The sequence below is a fragment of the Bos indicus genome, chromosome 8 (assembly GCF_029378745.1).
Source record: "Bos indicus isolate NIAB-ARS_2022 breed Sahiwal x Tharparkar chromosome 8, NIAB-ARS_B.indTharparkar_mat_pri_1.0, whole genome shotgun sequence".
NCBI lineage: Eukaryota > Metazoa > Chordata > Mammalia > Artiodactyla > Bovidae > Bos > Bos indicus.
The window spans coordinates 90,108,550-90,122,090 of record NC_091767.1 but is presented as its reverse complement, the minus strand read 5'-3'; the positions used below and the strand labels follow the sequence as shown (position 1 = coordinate 90,122,090).

The 13,541-nt window shown below is 40.2% G+C and overlaps 1 protein-coding gene across 1 annotated transcript in view; it reads right to left on the bottom strand.

Annotated features, from left to right (window-relative positions):
- Window positions 1–5,652, bottom strand: part of MSANTD3 (Myb/SANT DNA binding domain containing 3) — a 37,827-nt gene extending 32,175 nt beyond the window's left edge. The window contains exons 1-2 of the mRNA XM_019966649.2: window positions 5,547–5,652; window positions 5,396–5,463 (exon numbers count right to left, since the gene is read on the bottom strand). The gene's annotated coding sequence lies outside the window, so the exon portion shown is untranslated. The remainder of the gene's footprint in view (window positions 1–5,395; window positions 5,464–5,546) is intronic.
- Between the last annotated feature and the right edge of the window lie 7,889 nt (window positions 5,653–13,541).

Here is a 13,541-nt window from a genome sequence, read left to right as displayed (position 1 = left end):
CTCTGTTGCCTCTTCTCTTCATACCCTCAATCTTTCCCAGCATCAGGGTCCTTTCCAATGAGTTGGTTCTTTGCATCAGGTGGCCAAAGTATGGGAGCTTCAGCTTCAGCATTAGTCCTTCCAATGAATATTCTGGGTTGATTTCCTTTAGGATTGACTGTTTTGCTCTCCTTGTTGTCCAAGGGACTCTCAAGAGTCTTCTCCAGTACCACAATTCAAAAGCATTAATTCTTCAGTGCTCAGCCTTCAGTGCCATAAAGGTCCAATTCTCACATCTGTACATGACTCCAGGAAAAACCATAGCTTTGACTAAATGGACCTTTGTCGGTAAAGTGATGTCTCTGGTTTCTAATACGTTGTCTAGGTTTGTCATAGCTTTTCTTCCAAGCAGCAAGCATCTTTTAATTTCATGGCTGCACTCATCATCCGCAGTGATTTTGGAGTCCAAGAAAATAAAGTCTGCCACTGTTTCCACTTTTTCCCCGTCTATTGGCTATGAAGTGATGGGACTGGATGCCATGATCTTCATTTTTTAATGTTGAGTTTTAAGCCATTCTCCTCTTTCACCTTCATCAAGAGGCTCTTTAGTTCCTCTTCACTTTCTGCCATTAGGGTGGTATCATCTGCATATCTGAGGTTGTTGATATTTCTCCTGGAAATCTGGATTTCAACTTGTGATTCATCCAACCAGGCATGTCACCTGATGTACTCTGCATATAAGTTAAATAAGCAGGATGACAATATACAGCCTTGATGTACTCCTTGCCCAATTTTGAACCAGTCTGTTGTCCCATGTCCAGTTCTAACTGTATGCTTCTTGACCTGTATACATGTTTCTCAGGAGGCAGACAGGTAAGGTGAACTGATGTTCTCATCTCTTGAAGAATTTTCCACAGTTTGTTGTGAACCACACAGTCGAAAGCTTTCCTGTAGTCAATGAAGCAGAAGTAGATTTTTTTCTGGAATTCTCTACCTTTTTCTATGATCCAACTGATGTTGGATCTCTAGTTCCTCTGTCTTTTCTAAATCCAGCTTGTACATCTGGAAGTTCTTGGTTTGAACATTCTTTAGCCTTGTCTTTCTTTGGGATTGGAATGAAAACTGACCTTTTCCAGTCCTGTGGCCACTGCTGAGTTTTCCAAATTTGTTGGCATATTGAGTGGAGCACTCTAACAGCATCATCTTTTAGGATTTGAAATAGTTCAGCTGGAATTCCATCACCTGCACTAGTTTCTTTGTAGTAATGCCTCTTAAGGCCCACTTGACTTCACATTCCAGGATGTCTGGCTCTACTTGAGTGACCACACCATCGTGGTTATCCAGGTTATTAAGACCTTTTTTGGTCTAGTTTTGTGTATCCTTGCCACCTCTTCTTAATCTGTTCTGCTGCAGAGTACATCATGTGAAATGCCTGGCTGGATGAATCACAAGTTGAAATCCAGATTGCCAGGAGAAATATCAACAACCTCAGATATGCAGATGATACCACTTTAATGGTAGAAAGTGAAGAGGAACTAAAGAGCCTCTTGATGAAGGTGAAAGAGGAGACTGGCTTAAAACTCAACATTAAAAAAACAAAGATCATGGCATCCAGTCCCATCACTTCATAGCCAATAGACGGGGAAAAAGTGGAAACAGTGGCAGACTTTATTTTCTTGGACTCCAAAATCACTGCGGATGATGAGTGCAGCCATGAAATTAAAAGATGCTTGCTGCTTGGAAGAAAAGCTATGACAAACCTAGACAACGTATTAGAAACCAGAGACATCACTTTACCGACAAAGGTCCATTTAGTCAAAGCGCATATTCAAAAGCAGAGACATTACTTTGCCAACAAAGGTTCGTCTAGTCAAGGCTATGGTTTTTCCTGTGGTCATGTATGGATGTGAGAGTTGGACTGAAGAAGGCTGAGCGCTGAAGAATTGATGCTTTTGAACTGTGGTATTGGAGAAGACTCTTGAGAGTCCCCTGGACTGCAAGGAGATCCAACCAGTCCATTCTGAAGGAGATCAGCCCTGGGATTTCTTTGGAAGGAATGATGCTAAAGCTGAAACTCCAGTACTTTGGCCACCTCATGCCAAGAATTGACTCATTGGAAAAGACTCTGATGCTGGGAGGGATTGGGGGCAGGAGGAGAAGGGGACGACAGAGGATGAGATGGCTGGATGGCATCACTGACTCGATGGACGTGAGTCTGAGTGAACTCCGGGAGTTGGTGATGGACAGGGAGGCCTGGCGTGCTGCGATTCATGGGGTGGCAAAGAGTCGGACACGACTGAGTGACTAATCTGATCTCATCTGATGGTTTTTCCTGGAGTCATGTACAGATGTGAGAATTGGACCTTTATGGCACTGAAGGCTGAGCACTGAAGAATTAATGCTTTCGAACTGTGGTACTGGAGAAGACTCTTGAGAGTCCCTTGGACAACAAGGAGAGCAAAACAGTCAATCCTAAAGGAAATCAACCCAGAATATTCATTGGAAGGACTGATGCTGAAGCTGAAGCTCCCATACTTTGGCCACCTGATGCAAAGAACCAACTCATTGGAAAAGACCCTGATGCTGGGAAAGATTGAGGGTATGAAGAGAAGAGGCAACAGAGGATGAGATGGCTGGATGGCATCACTGATTCGATAGAAATGAGTTTGAGCAAACTGTGGGAGATAGTGAGGGACAGGAAAGCCTGCTGTGCTGCAGTCTATGGGGTCATGAATAGTTGGACATGACTGAGCACCTGAACAACAACAATAGATTGGAGGGGCCAGCAGCTTTAGAATTTTTAAAAATGTGGTTCTAGGAATCAAGAGAAATACTATTTGCACATATGGAAAAGGAGGAATGAAAAAGAGTTTACTGAAGCACTACTGTAAAAAAAAAGGGAAAACTTAACATCTATTGATACAAAAATGATTAAGCTATGGAATAGCCACAGTGTAGAAAATCATATTTCACTGACTTCAGGACATCATGAATGATAAACACCATTATTTTATGTATCACTAAAAAAGAAAAAAGTGGTCCTAATTAAACTATGACAAAAAAGTTTTCTTAACACTTATAATTTTTATTTTATATTTATTCAAAAAGCCACATGAAACTTAAGACATGAATTTTTAATTCCATGTCATCCTCATGCATACATTAAAATAAGAGTATTCATCAAATAAATTGATTAAAACATATATAAATCTTCTTCTTGGAGTCAGAACCTTCTGAGTCATATGTAGACTCAGAATCATTAATATTCCAGGCTGCTAACATCCATTCTGCAAGTTTTGAAGCATATCCAGCAGGCAATGACAATTACATCACTACTACTGCCTAGATGATGGCAAGTGTAAGATGCATACCAATTTTAGAGATAATAACATGTGAATGAAAGAGTATGCCTTAGAATAAGGAAAAAAGGGTATTATGCAGCAGCTAAAGGAGCCAAGGAAATTTCATACAGGCCACCTCAGAAAGTATTAATTCATTCATACTGCTAAGGAAAATTAGCAAGCTGCCAAAAATATATAGTGTGAGTTTATTTTCAGAAAAGCAAAACCAACCTCTATATTTCTGCAGCAGGCACTGAAACCTTGCTTAGCCCAAAGATATTCACCCCTCACTTTTACTATGTCGTTCTACACTTTGTTGTTGTTCAATCACTAAGTCGTGTCCGATTCTTTGCACCCCTTGGACTGTAGCACATCAGGCTTTCCTGTCCTTCACTATCTCCCAGAGTTTGCTCAAACTTAAATCCACTGAGTTGGTGCTGCTGTCCAAGCATCTCATCTTCTGTCATCCCCTTCTCCTCCTGCCCTCAATCCTTCCCAGCATCAGGGTCTTTTCCAGTGAGTTGGCTCTTTGCATCAGGTGGCCAAAGTGTTGGAGCTTCAGCATCAGTCCTTCCAATGAATATTCAGGGTTGATTTCCTTTAGGATTGACTGGTTTGATCTCCTTGCTGTCCAAAGGACTCTCAGGAGTCTATATTCTAGATGCTTAAAAAGTAAATTATTAATATTTCCCTTGTCTTACTTTTTTTTCTTTTTTAGCCACTCAGCATTCAGGGACCTTAGTTTCCCCACTAGGGATGGAACCCCATGCTCCCTACAGTGGAAGGATGGAGTCTTAACCACTTGACCACCAGACTCCCTTGTTGATAGAGGGGTCATGTGATACAGTCTGGCCAATGAGTTGTAGGCAGATGTTCCAGTCGGCTTCCTTTCCTGAATTAAAATATAAAACTTCACAAGATAGCTTTTGTCCTTTCCTGTCCAATAAATGGACTCAGTTTTAGAGAAGCAGCAATCACCTTGTGACCATGAGGATAAATGTGTAGATGGTGAAACCAAGACAGAAAGAGTCTGCTGGCTCTACACTACCTGCCCTTGGGTTTCCTTTCAAATGAGACTAAAAAACTGCTTTCTTTTGCTGGTTATTCAGTTGACAGAATAAAGTTCTAACTGCTAAAAATCAGTGTAGAGATAGATTTTTAAGTATCAGAGCAAAATGCACGCTAAATTGATGAGTGGAGGTGGAAACAGAATTGGGAAGGGGACTTTCCCTTCATTTTCAGTTTTTGAATTTTTTACAACAAAAAGGTATTCACATATTCCCCGTTTAGCTAAAAAAATTACTTCTGTAAGATTTATGTCAGAAATGAAAGAGACTCTGACAAGAGACTCTTAAAATGGGGCAGCATCTCAGGCTGAGGTAAATGACTAAACCAAAGAAAGTTTTTCCACTGAGCTATCAGTTTACTCTTCGTTCAAAAAAGTTAATCTGGCTTGATTTATTTGTTCTTAGAGAATGCAGACTGCTTCATAGTGAGTACCAGTTCCTTTTCTAAAGGCTCACAAACCACTTTTTTTTTTTTTTAGGCAGTACCGCTTGGCTTGTGGGATCTTAGTTCCCCCATAAGGAATCAAACCTACAGCCTCATCAGTGAAAGCGTGGCGTCCTAACAACTGCATAGCCAGGAAATTCTCCTCACAAACTACCTTTGATACGATCCATCCTGGGTTTGTGTTGGTGCTCAGTAAAATTCAAGATTATTAGAGCCCATTTTTCAAGATCTACTTTTTTCTCCTTTCTAAACTCAGAATATTTTCCAATCTCTAACTTCCTGTTACTTCTCAGGTTCTCTGATATTTTCCAAAGATTACCAGCATAACAACTGCATACAAAAGATCCTGGCACACAAAAAAACACATTATGATGATACTTAATGCTTCTAACATTGATGATAGTAATAGCACTTACCACTTATTGGGCATTTCTGACAAACATTGTGCCAAGTACTTTACACACACTGTCTGATGTCATCTTCACAAAAGTCCTGTGAAGCCCACAACTATTACCAGGTCCACTTTACAGAGGCAGACACTGAAGCTCGGGCAGGTAACTTACCCAAAGCCACATAGGCATGCGGTGTCAGAACACTGGGACCTCCAAAGCATCAGCTCTTGAACACCGAGCTTAATTGAAAAAAAGGTAAAATCAGTAAAAATGTAAACTCACCAACAGATTGTCTTTGTGTACCCTGCAAACACCCACTAACCTGGCCCATTTCCTCTCTCCCGGCGGAGCCAGAGCTGACAGCCATCCAGATCCTTTCCGTATTTTCCTTATCACCTCAGTCTAAGCTCCTCAGGCTCCGCCCCTCCCCGGACCGTGGCACCTTCTGCGCAAGCGCACTGTGGCCCGGAGCTTGCCCATTGCTCCGCGCGTCCCCGAGGGCTGCGGGCCCGAGCAGAAGGAGCGCGCCGAGCGGGGCCGCGCCCAGAGGTGGGCGGGGCCTCCATGTGACTGGCGGAGACACGCGAGCCCAGGACTTGCTGAATGAATGGCGGGGATTAGAAGGATTCTACTCGCTCGGGAGTTGCACAAGAAGTTTCTATTGCACAAGTATTTCATCCACCCATCTATTTATTCCAGAAATGTATGTTAGTGGCTACTGAGTGCGGCTATCTACTTAGCAAGAAGAATGTGCCCACAGGGCTCCCCAGCTTGAATACATACTTGAGAACGTGCGGGAGCGGGATTCCTTGAGCCTCACCCCACAACCCCCAACACAGAATTCCTGTATTGCAGGAGGAAAAGCAGGCCCACGTCAAGGGTTCAGATCTGCACCTACCTGGGAAATAGATCCCGCTTGTCTCTAGGCTTGTCATTCCATGTTCTTCTCTTCTCCCCGTCACTTGTACTTATCCCACCCGCCCTTACGTCAGGGTCCTGTGAATTCTGCTTTCTAGAAGTTTACACTGTAGCGGGGTTAGAACACTGCAGCATGATACAGCTAAGGATGGGTCTGTAGAAGGCAGACGATTAACCCTCGTGCTGGTTAATCCTCACTGTGGTCCAAAGGAGCTAGATAATGATAGAACCAGTGTTCAAAATACTTGAGAAGTGTGAGCCCTCCCTCAGGGAGCTTACGATGTTTCAAGAAAGAGAGGGGCAGAGAGTGGAATAAAAGAAATAAAGAGGTGGAAACAGGAGGCTGTGCTATTTACTAGGAGGAAACGAAATAAATAATGAATATAATTTTGTTTGCTTGCTTATTTGTATTTTTGTGATAACTATTTTATTGCATTCCTATTTTCTCCAAAGTTGAGTCATTTCTTGAATCTGGAACAAACTGTGTTATTTTTGCGTAAGTTCTTCTTTCCTCAAGGTCTGTCTCATGTCATTCCTCTGCCCTCCCTCTCAGATTTTCCTTTCCCTGCCTTCCACCTTCCTCTAATAATTGTTCAACAAATGCTAAATTTTAGAAATGGTTTCTGCTCTCAGTGTTCAGCTTCTAAAGCATCTTCTTTTATTTCTGGAGTCTACAGTCTTTAATTCACGAAAAAACAGTCAGCCCTTCTCCTCCTTTTTCACTTTTTGGTTAATTATTATTAATTATTTTGTAACTTCCCAGTTCCAAAAAGCTTTTCTCCTAATTTCATCTTACAAGCAAGTGATCTAGTACACTCCTTGACACTGCCATCACCTCCAAACTGCTATATCCCATATATATCAGTAAGTCTTGTCAGTTTCACATCCCTAAAATTTCTCAAACTTTTCTTTGTGTCACCATGTCTGTCCATGACCTTAGTTTAAGCATTCATCTGAATCTCTGGTATAACCACATCCATTGCATTTTTCCCTTCCTGTTAATCCATTCTCCCCAGAGTAATTTTCTTGAGAAACAAAATCTAATCTGTCATTGGATGCCTAATACCTATCAATGGCTTACCTTTGCTTTAAGGATAAAAACCAAAATCCTTGGAGGACTTACAATGCCCTGCCAAAATCTGCACTCCCTTTGATTCTATTCTCTCCTTTGTCTATTTCACCCACTGCCTTCTTTCAGTTCTTTGAATGTGCTCTCACCTCAGGGGACTTTGCACATGCTATTCTCTCTGCTTAGAATGTTCTTTTCCTTACTTACAACATTACTTATTAGTCACATTTTTTCCAATATTACTGAGGAAAAATTGACAATATAGTTGTATATACTTAAAGGGTAAAATGAGATTTGATCTATTTATCAAATGATTAGAATAATTACCAAGGTGAAGATAATTAATACATTTATCACCTCACACAACTCTTTTTTTTCAGGTAAGAATGCTTGTGATGTACTGTCTCATTATTTTCAAGTATATAATACCATATTATTAACTATAGTCAACATGCTTCCACATTCACACCAACCGTTGTTATCTCTTGTCTTTTTTATTATAGCCATTTAACCTGTGTGAGGTGATATCTCACTGTGATTTTGATTTTTATTTTCCCGATGCTTAGTGGTGTTGAGCATCTTTTCACTTTGACCATTAGAATGTCTTCTTTGAACTGATCACATTCTAAACAACTGCACATCCTTTAGATTTCAGATTCAGCATCACTTCTCAAGAGAAAATTTCTCAGATTCCCAGCGCAGGTCATCACAGAGATAAATTCTGGCAAGCAAGAAAGTGTATGTGCTTGGAATTCCATTTGCTCTTCTGGATGTACTCTTCACTTTTCTTTGCTATGCATTATACCCAAGGGAGCCAACCTGTGCAGAACACACCAAAGTCTCCTTGGCCCCATGGCTTCTGACTGGGGAGAACAGTCTGAGTGGGGTGCATAGGCAGGAGCTCAGAATCAGGTGGGGTATCGGGGCTTGTATCCCCCTGCTTCCTCCTTTCGGGTCCCTGAAGACTAGCTGCTCCCTCAACCAAGTACTTACTAAGCTTCTGTCAAGCAGGAGTTTCTGCCAGCTTTCTTGATTTCCAGGTTCCCATAATTTCCCCTCCTTCCTCCTGTCACCACTTCAGGCCTTCAGGCCCATAGGTACCATCAGCAATGTGGTCACATACTCCATTATTACTTTTGGCTACTTTAATCTCTGCCCACTCTTTTGTAAACAGATCTTGTGTTAAACACTCCTCAAATTACTGTCTCCAAGTGTGTCATCTGTTTCCCCTGGGGACCCTGATAGAGACATTGCCCCTGGGATTTTTCAGATAATTAAATTTACATTATTAGTGTCAAAACCCTTCTTATGGCCAAAAATAAGAGATTATCTAATCTATTGTATTTACAAAATGGAATGCTATTGGTTATTGAAAAATCATATTTTTGAAAAATGGAAACAGGATACAAAGGAATGTACTGAATTTGATCTCAGTTTTATAAAACCAAAGATAATAAACTAAAACAAATGTGTGTGTATAAAAGAGTCAACATATATGTTGCCAAAATGGTAATAGCTCCTAAGAATGACAGGGTTATTTTTTCTTTATGATTTTTCTATTTTTTTCTCTGTTGTCTGCAATAATGCTACATTACCATGATGATGAAATATATATATATATATGTTATTTAAAAACATTTTTTCTTGATCCAATACAAGTTAAAAAGTAATTAATCAATTAAAGTGAAAGTTAAATAAGACAATGAAAGTATATTGCCTAGTGTATGTGCCTATTAGTTGGCACAGAGGAGGCATTCAATATGTCAAATAGTTTCTTATTACAAATCATGTTTTACATACCTCTCTGCCTTATGAAACTAAATACAGAGAATAGAAATTAGCTTTTTTTGAATGACTTGGGATATTAGTCATTATACTGTACTTTAGTATTATAGCATGATGCTCTGAGCTCAGTTCAGTCCTATCATTTAGCATATAAAGTGAAGTGAAGTCGCTCAGTCGTATCCGACTCTCTGCGACCCCATGGACTGTAGCCTACCAGGCTCCTCCCTCCATGGGATTCTCCAGGCAAGAGTACTGGAGTGGGTTGCCATTTCCTTCTCCAATTAAGGAAATGTATAGTACGGAACCATCCTCAGAGGGCTCAAATGACTTCGCTGAGGCCATGTACTGCTAATGAGGGCTCTCAGCTCATGCTCTCCTCCAAAGACTTCCTCCAAGACATCCTTCCTTCCCTCCAGAGAAATACTTCTTTTCCTGTATTTGTCACTACCCACAACTCACTTAATTCTATTACAGGCTTTTTGTTAAGTAACTATGTCTATTTCTATCTTTATCATAGTACATCGTGTACATTTTTTTCTCCTTTCCTCCTATTTTGGTTCTGGAAATGGAACTAATCTGGTAAAATGATTGCTAGTGATAGAACACAGTAAAAGGACATCAGAAAGTTTCAAAAGAAAATTAACTTAAAAAAAAGAATGAATGCCATCAACTTTTAGAGATCATCAACATGTCTTGCACTCACCTTCAGAAATCACACAAATGGGACTTCCTGACAGTCCAGTGGTTAAGACTCCATGCTTCCAATGCAGGGGCACAAGTTCTATCCCTGGTCAGGGCACTAAGATCCCACATGCCTTGTGGCCAAAAAAATTTCTTTTTATGATTTAAAAAAATAATAATTGAAAAAAAAAAAAAAAAAAGAAATCACACAAATGTGTATTGTCTCCTTTTTTCCAACTCTTTATCCTAACAGTATTTTGGTAATATATACTTTATATATGAAAAAATGAACAGATTTAAGTGTAAAGCTTATTGAATTTTGACAGATATACTTGTGCAGCCAACGTCTAGATCAATATAAAGAAAAGACTTGTAAAAGAAGAAAGACAGACAGCATTGCATTTCACCCACTTCTGCAAAGATTAACTTGCTGCAGTTGTTGACTGACAGTGCATTCTACTTCACAGGAAATTAAGATGATAACAGGATGAAGCACTCTGTGCTTCAGACAGAAAAAATTAAAATGATAGCAGGATGCTCTATGCTTTGGACAAGCAGGGTCTTATGTGGTTAGATGTGTCTCAGGAAGAATTTTAGTGAATGAAGTTTCTTACAACTTTCCATGCATTGAAAAGCACCAAAATCATTAGCTCGATACATCCGTTTTTGATGACTAACAGTAATCTGTTACCAAGATATATAATATACTTGACTGCATGTATTCCCCAGCCAAAAATCATATATAAATTAATTTCCCCAGCTATCTCTTCAGAGCAGTTTCTCAGAGCTCCTGAAAGGCTCTCACTCGGGTTATAGTCTTCAATAAGACCCTAAATTAAACTTAGCTCACAACTCTTATATTGTGCAATTTTCTATCAGTCTGTAGTCCTTCACCTCAGAAAATTCCATGTTTTCCTATGCCCTGAACCCTCCCTCCCCTGACTCCCTGCCATGGCACAACACAACCACTATTGTAATCTCTTAACTTGCTTTTGTCTGTTCTTGAACTTCCTATAAATGGAATCGTACAGTGTGTGCTGTTATGTATATGAATCGTCCCTTCTTTTATATAGCTGTAGGATTCAACTGTATGAATATACCACAATTTCTTTGTCCATTCTTCTGTCAATAGACAGTGGGGTTGTTTCCAGTTTGGGTTATTATGAATAAAGTTGCTGGGAATATTCCTGTACAATAAAGTAATGAATATGAAAAGTAAAAAAAAGTTTTGTGTACATGGTAAAAGTTTCTTAAGACATTAAACTGCCTTTGAAATCTTTTATTGTTACTTTGATTAAGTAAATAACTATTGTTTCACAGTGAATGTAAGCTGGTACCAAACTGGAATTTGGTTTTCTCTCCCTGATGAAAAGAACAAAGTTTTCTTGGAATATGGCTTTTGATAACAGACTATGTAGATTTCTTTGCCTTTAAGTGATTCGTATTTGTTTTTTAAATCTTTTGTTACTTTGATAAAATGAATGAATATTATTTCACAAAGCTCTATGAAGGCTATGTCACACATAGACAAAGCTCATTCTGCTTCTACAAAATTAATCCTTCATCAGGGAATTTAAAATGGATAAACAATGGCTGTAAACCAAACAGCTGGGGCCACGGGAAATCCAATATGGCTGCTTGGCTTTTCCTGGCTCCCTGACAAACCTCACTTTTATTTGATAAGATAATGCTTTTCCTGGCTGTAGGGTTAGTGTCTCACAGTGGAGAAAAAATGGTTCAACTATGTTTTCTACAATCTGCAGTGATCAAGGCACCCACTTTACTGGAAAACCATACAAGCATTACAGTTTTCATGACTTTTTGTCTGTCATACTGCTGGCTTTTAATCTTTGTTTTCAGATATAAAGAGGCTCTTCTCCTCAAGTTACTGATGGTTTAAAGCAACTTAGTAATTTACACCTGTGGGTAAAATTATAACTTTTTTCTCTCTGTCTTGTCCTTCCAGAAATTGGAGACACTGGGTTCTGAACAGATTTATCAAGTAAATAAAAAGACTGTCTCCCAACATATACAGAAATCTCAAAGTATACTGCTGCTGCTGCTGCTGCTGCTAAGTCACTTCAGTCGTGTCCAACTCTGTGTGAGCCCATAGAGGGCAGCCCACCAGGCTCTCCCGCCCCTGGGATTCTCCAGGCAAGAACACTGGAGTGGGTTGCCATTTCCTTCTCCAATGCATGAAAGTGAAAAGTGAAAGTGAAGCCACTCAGTGGTGCCCAACTCCATGGACTGCAGCCTACCAGGCTCCTCCGCCCATGGGATTTTCCAGGCAAGAGTACTGGAGTGGGGTGCCATTGCCTTCTCCCAAAGTATACAGGGGACCTCTAAAAGAAAAATCCACCTCGATAAAAACTGATGTCAGTCCTATGGCATCTATAGTCAATGGACCAAACTTACTTTAGAAAGGAAATTAGTTTTCACTATATTTAATATAAATGGGGATAATTGTAGAAAAATATTCTGTTTCACTGAATACTAAGTTCTAGTTTTGTTATTTAAGATCTGTATTTACTAAGACTCATTTATGAGATAGTTCCTTGTGGCTATGTTAAATTGCTAAGAGGTTTAATTAAGTTATTGAAAAGGACACTCTGAGTTTGTTTCTAAAGTGAACTCGCTCAGTCGTGTCCGACTCTTTGCGACCCTCTGGACTGTAGCCCTCCAGCTTCTCTGTCCATGGGATTCTCCAGGCAAGAATACTGGAGTAGGTTGCCATTTCCTTCTCCAGGGGATCTTCCCAACCCAGGGATCGAACCCAAGTCTCCCGCATGGCAGGCAGGTGCTTTATCCTCTGAGCCACTGGGGAACACAGTTTGTTTCTCTGAGTTTGTTTCTAAAGCTTATCTTTAAAGCCTATCTTATCTCTAAACCAATCTTTGAATAAAGATCAGATCCTTCAAGAGCTACAACCAGGAGATTAACAGCAGGTTATAGTCATGTAACAAACTAAGTCAGATGACTTGGAAATATCCCGGGGCTATATCTAATGGAAGTTCTTTACTTAAGTTCTTACTTATGATTTTATTATTAGTGCTAATTATATTGTTTTCTACATTACCTGTTTCAAAAATTGTTGTCCCTTACATTATCAATTGTGTGACTGAGCCACTGATATAATGATGGTATACAGTTCCATATGAAATCCATAATTGTAGCAATGTGACTCTCTATATTAGAAGAAGCAACAAGAGGAAATATTTTCCTGGACCAAGAGGCTAGTAAGAAAGGTGTGGTCCAGAGACTTTTGCTATTCACAGGGCCTAGTCCAATAACAGCACAGAGAGTGGCCAATCTGTGAAATCTTTGACAGACCTGGGAATGAGCCTTCCCAGCACCATGGGACAAGATGGTGATGAAATGCCCCAGTTCAGTTCAGTCGCTCAGTCGTGTCCGACTCTTTGCGACCCCATGAGTCACAGCACGCCAGGCCTCCCTGTCCATCACCAACTCCCAGAGTTCACTGAAACCCATGTCCATAGAGTCGGTGATGCCATCCAGCCATCTCATCCTCTGTCGTCCCCTTCTCCTCCTGTCCCCAAATCCCTCCCAGCATCAGGGTCTTTTCCAATGAGTTTTAGAACTAACACCCCCAAAAGATGTCCTTTTCATTATAGGGGACTGGAATGCAAAAGTAGGAAGTCAAGAAACACCTGGAGTAACAGGCAAATTTGGCCTTGGAGTATGAAATGAAGCAGGGCAAAGGCTAATAGAGTTTTGCCAAGAGAACACACTGGTCATAACAAACACTCTCTTCCAACAACACAAGAGAAGACTCTACACATGGACATCACCAGATGGTCAACACTGAAATCAGACTGCAGCCAAAGATGGAGAAGCTCTATACAG